Raw genomic sequence first — 8,726 nt, forward strand, 5'->3', positions numbered from 1 at the left:
GAACCCCTATGTCGAGGCGGGTCCCCGACACCTATGTGCATGATTTGTGCCTTTTTTTGGTGGCCTTCAACTTCGTTAAGACAATAAGAATTGCTTTTGTCCCATTGAGCACCAAGTTACATCTTGGGGAGTCTCAACAATGGTCCAGAATGCTCTGGGGATTCCTGAGCTCTTTTGTATGTAAGAATTGGTCTAAGGTGCAAGATAAGATAGGCTGGCATCTGGGTGAACATGTAAAGTAGATTATGGAAGAAAGAGGAAGAGATGCATAAATGCAGTCTTACTGGTTTGACAGCAGTTTCCTTTAAGTCATTCCTTATTGATGAAGACTAATAATTGGGCTGCTAACCTCAAGGTCAGCAGTTCAAAACAACCAGCTGTTCCATGAGAGAAACATGAGGCTTTCTGCTCCCATAAAGATTTGCAGCCTCGGAAAACCTGTGCAGGGTCGCTGTGAGTTGGAAACAACTTCACGGTACTTAACAACAACAACACAACAACCAGGAAAATCACCATCACCTGTGTTTCTGAGTACTATCAAATAGCCTTACCTATTTGCAGTCATCAAGAACTATTTATGATGTTATTTTAAAAACATTAAAATTGTCCAGTTTTACAAAAAAAAAAAGAGGAAGAGGTTTACTACTTAACACCACTAACCATAGCTTGAGAACACTGAGGAGAATTCCAGGGGATTTTTTTTTAAGCATTTGGGTTCCATTTTCATTCAGCTCTGATCAAAGGATTCCTTAAGGTATGCAGAATGGAAGTGTGGCAATCAATGTCCAAAGAGAATATATATAATAACATGATGGTTAGATCCAATACAGCCCAACATCCTATGAGCATCACTGGTAACCATTGGTACCTCTTCTGTCTTTACTACCCCTATTCTAGCAGGTTTTGTCACTTTCACTCATGATAAATCAGAGTATGATCTATAAAGAAAACCAAAATACAATAGTTCCAAAGTACAACTCCAGTATACTAGCTGTTCCATTGTTGTTAATTGCAGTTAAGTTGATTCTGACACATAGCGACCCTGAATAATGTTTCCAAGGAGCTGGTGGGTTTGAACTGATAGCCTGTGGCTAGCAGTCCAGTTCTTATTCTACAACACAACACCAGGACTCCAGGTATTTTGTTGTTGTTAGGTGCACCAAATTAAGTCAGTTTTGACTCATAGCAACCCCTTGCACAATCAATCCGGTCCTGCACTATCCTCACAATTGTTAATTTGATCTAATTGTTGCTGCCACTGTATCAGTCCATCAACTGGAGGTCTTCCTCTGTTTCCTTGAGCCTTTGCTCTACCAAGCATGATATCATCCTTCTCCGGGGACTGGTCCCTTCTGACAACATGACTGAAGTATGAGAGACAAAATCTCACCATCCTGGCTTTTAAAGAGTTGTACTTCTTCCAACATAGATTTGTTTATTCTTCTGGCAGCCCATGGTACTTTCAGTATCTTTTTCCAGGATCATAATTCAAATGCACTTATTTTATTGTCTTCATTTTTCATTCTCCTACTTTCACATGCATATGAGACAGCTAAAAATACCATGGCTTGGGTCAGGTTCCCCTTAGTCTTCAAACTGATATCTTTGCTCTTGAACACTTTAAAGAGGTCTTCATTGAACTGCCGCCTTTGCAGTTCAAACGGCTTAACGCATTAACCCACAGCGTCACACTATTATCCTATCACAGAGAGCATTCTACTCAAACGTAGATCTTGAAATGTTCTTTTTGTCCATAAATGTTATGCTATTCCTCTTGAGTCCTGGTGAGCTACTGTGGGTTAATGCGCCAGACTGCAAAGCCATTTGAACTGCAAGATTGGTGGTTCAAACTCACCAGCGGCTCCTCGGAAACCCTATACAGGGTTAGCTATGGGTCAGAACCGACTCAATGGCACTTAACAACAACAACAACAACAACAACATCCTTCTTAAGAATTTTTCATTCTTGGCATAATAAACCAATGATTGTTGGATTAAAAATGGTATTACCAGTCCATTTTAACTCATTAATGCCTAAGATATCAATATTTATGTGTTCTATTCAATTTTTGATAACTTCTAAACACTTCCAGGTGTTATAATAAATGGGTGATCCATCTTACAGACAGACAGTCTATTTGTAAGTATGCCAATAGATGAAAGGCATATACATATAATACAGTTGGTGACAAAAATAAATTTGAGAATGATAGTGAGTTACAGGTAAGGTTTTAAGAAATCTGAAAGATGGAGAATAATTTAAGGACTAAGATTCCTGGAATTCTAGTTTCATCACTTTCTTAGTCAAAACAAAACAAAACAAAACAAAACAAAATTTATTGTTGTCTAGTTGGTTATGATTCATAACAACCGTATCTGACACAGTAAAACATCCCTGTAAGATTTGAAAGATTGGAATGGTTATGGAATCACACTGCTACACCCTTCTCCCACTAAGGGCCTGGTGGGTTTGAACTGCTGACCTTTCAGTTAACAGTCAAGTGGTTAACCTCTGTACCACAAGGACATGATCCTTCTGAGCTTCGGTTTTTCTCATCCATAGACTAGAATGATAATGTCGGTGCTACACTCTGCTGTCTCTGACTCCTGTTGGATCTGACTCATGGCAACCCTACTTATAAAAGGACAAACAACCTAGTCTGGTACCATCTTCACAATCATTGGTATGATCAGTCACGATGTGCTTTGATTGCCTTTCATCCTGCAGTAGTATATGTGAAAATATTCTGTTGGGATCCATTGAGTTTTCATTGATTAAGTTTTGGAAGGAGATCACCAGGCCTTTTTTTAAAGTTTGTCTTAATTTGGAATGTGCACTACAACCTGTTCACCATGGGTGAGCCTGTTAGTAGTTGAAATATTGGTAGATTCTAGCATTATTACAATACATAACCCACCAAACTGCAACAAACTGATAACTAGAATGATAATGTTGTTGTTGTTGTTGTTAGGTGCCATTGAGTCACTTCCAACCCATAGTGACCCTGTATAGGGTTTCTGAGGAGCAGCTGGTGAGCTTGAACCACCAACCTTGCAGTTCAAACGGCTTTGCAGTCTGATTCATTAACCCACAGCGCCACACCAGGACTCCAGAATGATAATATCAACTTTAAATTCGATTGGATAAACTTGACATGCTGTGAGTTAGGCGTTGGATTGCTAACCACACTGTCAGTCGTTCAAACCCACCAGCTGTTCCACAGGTGAAAGACGAAGCTATTTACTCTCATAAAGCTTTACAGTCTCAGAAAGCCAGTATAGGGACACTATGAGTTAGAATCAATAGCAGTTATTTATGTAAAGTGCTCAGCATGATATTTGACATTTGTTATATGTTCAATATCAGGTAGTTATTATTGTCATTGCTATAAAGACAAACAGCCCATCAACAAAGATATCATGAAGTATATTTCAAGTCCTCTTTTCAGAACTGAACACTGAAATACAGACAATAAACCAACAAAAGAAAATGGAAAAACAAACAAACAAAACGGTTGCTATCAAGCCAATTCCACACATAGTAATCCAATGTAGAACTGGACTTTTGGAAACAGATTACCAGGTCTGTTCAAGGCACTTCTGGGTGTATTTGGACTATCAACCTTTTGATTAGTAGTCAAACTTAACCACTTGTACCACCTAGAAACCATTAAGTCCAAAGCCATGGTGCTTCCTAAGTTGAGATGCCTCATCTGTTATCCTGATTAAGAAAATGAATATAATATTAGAGGGTGAAATATTGAGCATATGGATAAGGAAGGTGGAGCTGTGACAAGCCCGTAGAAACAGGTAGGCAGTGAGGGTGACACATGAAGCTTTTAAAAGGTCACCAGGGTTCAAAGGCCTTGCAAAGACAGCAGAGACAGGCTCCATTTCAGTGCCACCAGTTAATACGTTCTTCACCATGTTTTCAGTAACCTCTCATTGGCCTGGGTTTAGTTTGAGGGACAGAAGGTGAGTTGAGGTGAAGACACTTTCATTTCAATACAACTAGCTCACTCTCTAGATATCTTGTCAAGTTGGGACCAAGCAGGCTACTGAAGCCCTGTCACTGTACAGCAAATCCACAGCTGCACAGGAAGCAACATAGTAAATCATTGTTCTTCCCGTGAAGGCTGCAATCAATAATGCCACGGGAGCATTTTCCCCCATGAACCAATAAATGCCTGGAACTGTGGGAGACCCATTATAACACTGAGAATTTGATGTGGAAAAATGAGAGGAATAAAACAGTTCACTCACCAAAAAGAAAAACACATGAAAAGCAATAGCAATGTAAGTTTAATTATAAAATCGTATTCTCACCCTAGGGAATTCATATATCAGATGCCAGCCACAGATCAACAGAGAGCACAATGGATAGATTTGTTAGGTGGATTATTTATGGAACTCTAACTCCTTGACATTTCATGACATCAAATTTCCAATTTCATCCTGGGCAGGAAAAAACAAGTTTGTGAATTGCTACTTGGAATTCACAGGACTTGATCCTGTTGTCAGTACAACTAAAAGTGTACCTTTATTGACAAAACTTAATGCGTTTTCACTCATAGGAGCTTTTGGGAATTTGAAAGGAATGACACTAGCCCATCCCAGGTATGAACTGGATGTGGGGATTTCATTTAGAGGTCCTGTGTCATAATGGACTCTCAGTTAATACAACTGTAGTCAAGCTTTTAACACATTCTCCACAGCAATGCTTCCAACTTTCTCCACACACCTCAAACCTTGAACTGCACTTGCACCTGTCTCATTCTTAGCAGAGTGTCTTATTTCCTGTTTTATGAAGAAAGCAAGCCACTGCGTAAAAACACCTTATCTTTTTAAGTGATATCACTTTCCTTTCCTTTCATTCTAACTTAAAAAAAAAATGAAAAAGCCCTTACTTCTGACCGAGGCTAACTTTTAACAGAAAGCCTCAACTGCATGTAAGTATTCTAGGGATACTTCCCTTGGATCGTCATCAGAATCACTTGTATTTCCTTGGCTATCAGGGAGAGATTTTGATTCATTTGTTCCAGGGTGGCATCAGGGAACATATATATTTAAACGGCTCTCTCCCCAAGGAAATCTGATAATCAAGCAGATTTGGGAAAACTACTAATTTATCTATCCTTTGAAATTTTCCCTGAAGTTTGCTTATAACTCTCTAATGACACTGTTTTGTTCTTTTACTAAAGTGATTTGTTTCACCTCTTCCAAAGGATTATATGCTCCTTAGGCCAGAAGTTAATGATGCCTTATGAATTGTATAAGTTCTACATATTTGCCATAGGATGTAGCACCTAGGATGCATTCAATCCATAAGCTGAGTGCAAGGCAAAGTTCAAGATGGACACTGTTCAGCATGTGGCAGACATAACATCTACCTCTTTACCTGTACTATTCAAAACACTTTACAACTATTTACTTATGTAATTCTCAAAATTACTCTATGAGATAATTACAGATTCTATTCCAATTTTACATATTAAGAAACTGAGGCATAGGGAAGTAATTTGTTTAAAGCCGTATAGCTAAAGATGCTTGTGATTAGTTTCTTTTTAGGAGGAATAGGGGGGTCAAAGTCTCACAAACCAACAAAAACATTTTTAAGGTCATTAAAGGAGGCCTGCTGTGGCACTGTAGGATAAGCACTGCACTGGTTGTTACAAGGTCGCCAGTTCAAATCCACCAACCACCACTCTTGAAAACCCTATACAGGGTCACTATGAGTTGGGACCAATTGATGGCACTTAACAATTACAAGACAAAAAATCATCACTGATTTCTTAGAAGAGGGTGAGGTCAAATGATCTAGTTATTTGAAGTGAGCCTTGAGGTTTTTTAAAGAAAGGGTGGGTGAACATTTCAGAAGAAGGAATAGATGAATTGAACGATGATAGAAGTGGCCTCAGTCTTTCTTTTTGGTCCCTGAATCCAACAGGGAAAGCTCAATGACAGTCTGTCTACCTCCTCTGTATACTGCACTTCAAGAGGGAAAAAAGGAGATGACTGATGACCAGCTCTAAGAAACACAAAAACCAATTGTGACAATTTTCCCCATCAGTCACTGAGCTTTAATTTTCATCTTTTATTTTTTTTCCTTAAATGATTTATTGTGAATTATGTGACAGTATACATGAGAGAACATTAGTTTTACATTCATTCTATCGTATATCGTGTCATTGCCATGGTTACAATCCCCTCCATGCAATCCTTCCCCTGTGCCCCCCAGGTCTTCAGCACACAGTCGCTCTCCCTCTCTGGATCTAGAGTCTCCAGCTGCTCCATAACTCTACAGCATCATCTCTGCCTCCATTTCAGGCATCACTGCTTCTCTGGGTAGGGTCCCGCTCTCTGTTCTTCTCCCTTGATGGTCCTAGGAACCTCTGCTCCTAGACTGAAAAGTCAATCACTCCCCTCCTTGCTATAAACCATCCACCTTTACATTTCCAACCCTCACAGTCAGTCTTGATAACAATTATTCACTATTGTATCACAAGAGACCCGTCTGCATTTCATTGCATCAGCCCCATCTAGTAAGATTGAATACTATTCACTGGAGATTCTACCTTCTCCAGGCCCTCTGGGTCTAGGTTCCCTCTTGAAAGCTTGTAAGCTAGTCACTTCTTGCCTTTGTATCTCCCCTGCCCCCATTTTGGGTAGCCAATGTCCAAGTTGCCCATCACTGTCTACTCTGTGTGTGGAGGGGTTGGGAATGATTCTTGCTGTAAGGACGTGTTCCCTCTTTTGAGCTACTGCTTCTATAGGTGTAGGTCAATCATTTTCATCTTGAAAAGCCATCACAACTCTCCTCCATTTTTCCTAATAAGTACCTTATCTTGTAAACAATCATTTCCCTTATCCCTTACAACACATCCCTTATCGTGTAAACAATCATTTCCCTTATGCCTTCTAATTCATTGAACCCTCAAAAAGTTCTTGTAGCTTCCATGAAAAAATACACTTTGGAGAACAGTAAAGAGCAAATGATATTGTACAAAAGGTAAAGAGCAAATGGATTGTACCTCAATGTAAAGGAAACAAAAAATCCTCACAACTGTATTAATAAATAACATAATAATCAATGTAGAAAAGATTGAAGATGTCAAAGACTTCCATTTTGTTTGGATCCAGCAGTCAAGAAATTAAACAGCATAGTGTATTACATAAGTCTGTGGCACAAGACCTCTTTAAAATGTTCACGAGTACAGATATCCGCATAAGGACTAAGATGTGCCTGATCTATGCCACAGTATTTTCAATAGCCTCATATGCACGTGAAAGTTGGACAATGAATAAGAAAGACCATAGGAGAATCAATGCATCCTGGTAGATATCCCTGTCCCATCCTGGTTTATTTAGCCTACCTAAATGAATTAAAGTCATCAACAAAAGAAGTGTTTTAATTTAGGATAAAATGACTGTCTTCAGCTGCTCCTCAGAAACCCTATACAGGGTCATTATGGGTCGGAATGGACTTGACAGCACTTAACAACAACTATAGTATTGTTGTTGTGTACCAACAGATCAATTCTGATTCATAGCAACTATACATGATATAGTAGAACTGCCTCACAGGGTTTCTTAGGCTTTTCTCTTTACAAGAACAGATATATCTCTGCCTATTCAACACTTGTTCTGGCTTATTTAACATTTATTACTTAGCAAGAATGCTTGACAACTACAATGAAATATGAAGATATAACACATTTATCATGATGATATATGTTTTTCTTAGGGCCTTTTTTTAAACATAAAAAATAAAACCAAATAAATAAGCAAGGAAAGTTATTCAGAGCTACTTCTTGACTTGAGTCTCTGTCAGGCCCCTCATCAGACCTTGCAAAACATAGTAGCAATCGATCATTTGGCACACATTGCAGTTGTTTTTATGGTTAAAAAGTAGAAATGAAAAATCATGGAGCATTTTTAGGGAAATATACTTGCACATGTCTTTAAACAAAATCTTGGTTTAAATTCCTATAATCTTTTAGTGTCTTCAGGCATTTTCCTCACTGGCAGAAGAGACTCTCAATTCTTGTTCAAAGACAAGTTCCAACTAATTACAACTGGCTTCATAAAGCTCCCCTAGGAGTCTTCAGCCTGCTACAGAGAGCCTGCTGCTGCTATAAAATTCAATTCTGTCTTTCAGATTGTGGCGTTTTGAAGACTCTTTATGGGTGAAAAGCATTCTACTGATACTTTACGTTAGCACTCCAATTCTTATCCGTGCTTATCCCACAGTGCCACATAAGTGCCACATGACTCTGTATAAGGTAATTGTTGTTTTGTTGTTAGTTCATAGAGAACTTGTATATGGTTTCCAAGGTGAGACTGGTGGGTTTGAACTGCCAGCCTGTGGTTAGCAGTCTAGTGCTGACCATATAGTATCATTCCATAACTCCACACCAGGTGATTCTTTGTTGTTGTTAGGTGCCACAGAACGAAACATTGCACAGTCCTGCTCCAACCTCACAATCTTTGCTACACATGAACCCACTGCTGCTGCAACTGTGCAAGTAAACTTTGTAAGGGGTCTTCTTTTTTTTTCACTGACCCTCGACTTTACCAAGCTTGATGACCTTCTGACCATCCTGGATTCTAAGGAGCATTCTGGCTGTACATCTAACAAAGATTTTTTGTTCTTTTGGCAGTCCATGGTACTTTTAATATTCTCCTTCAAAACCATAACACAAACCCATCAATTTTTCTACGTTCAT

At 39.0% G+C, this 8,726-nt stretch overlaps 1 protein-coding gene across 1 annotated transcript in view; it reads right to left on the reverse strand.

Annotated features, from left to right (window-relative positions):
• GRID2 (glutamate receptor, ionotropic, delta 2) overlaps positions 1–8,726 on the reverse strand; it is a 992,360-nt gene that overhangs the window by 43,278 nt on the left and 940,356 nt on the right. The gene's annotated exons all lie outside the window — the stretch shown is intronic.

This window comes from Chrysochloris asiatica, unplaced genomic scaffold (genome assembly GCF_000296735.1).
Source record: "Chrysochloris asiatica unplaced genomic scaffold, ChrAsi1.0 scaffold00427, whole genome shotgun sequence".
NCBI classification, from domain to species: domain Eukaryota; kingdom Metazoa; phylum Chordata; class Mammalia; order Afrosoricida; family Chrysochloridae; genus Chrysochloris; species Chrysochloris asiatica.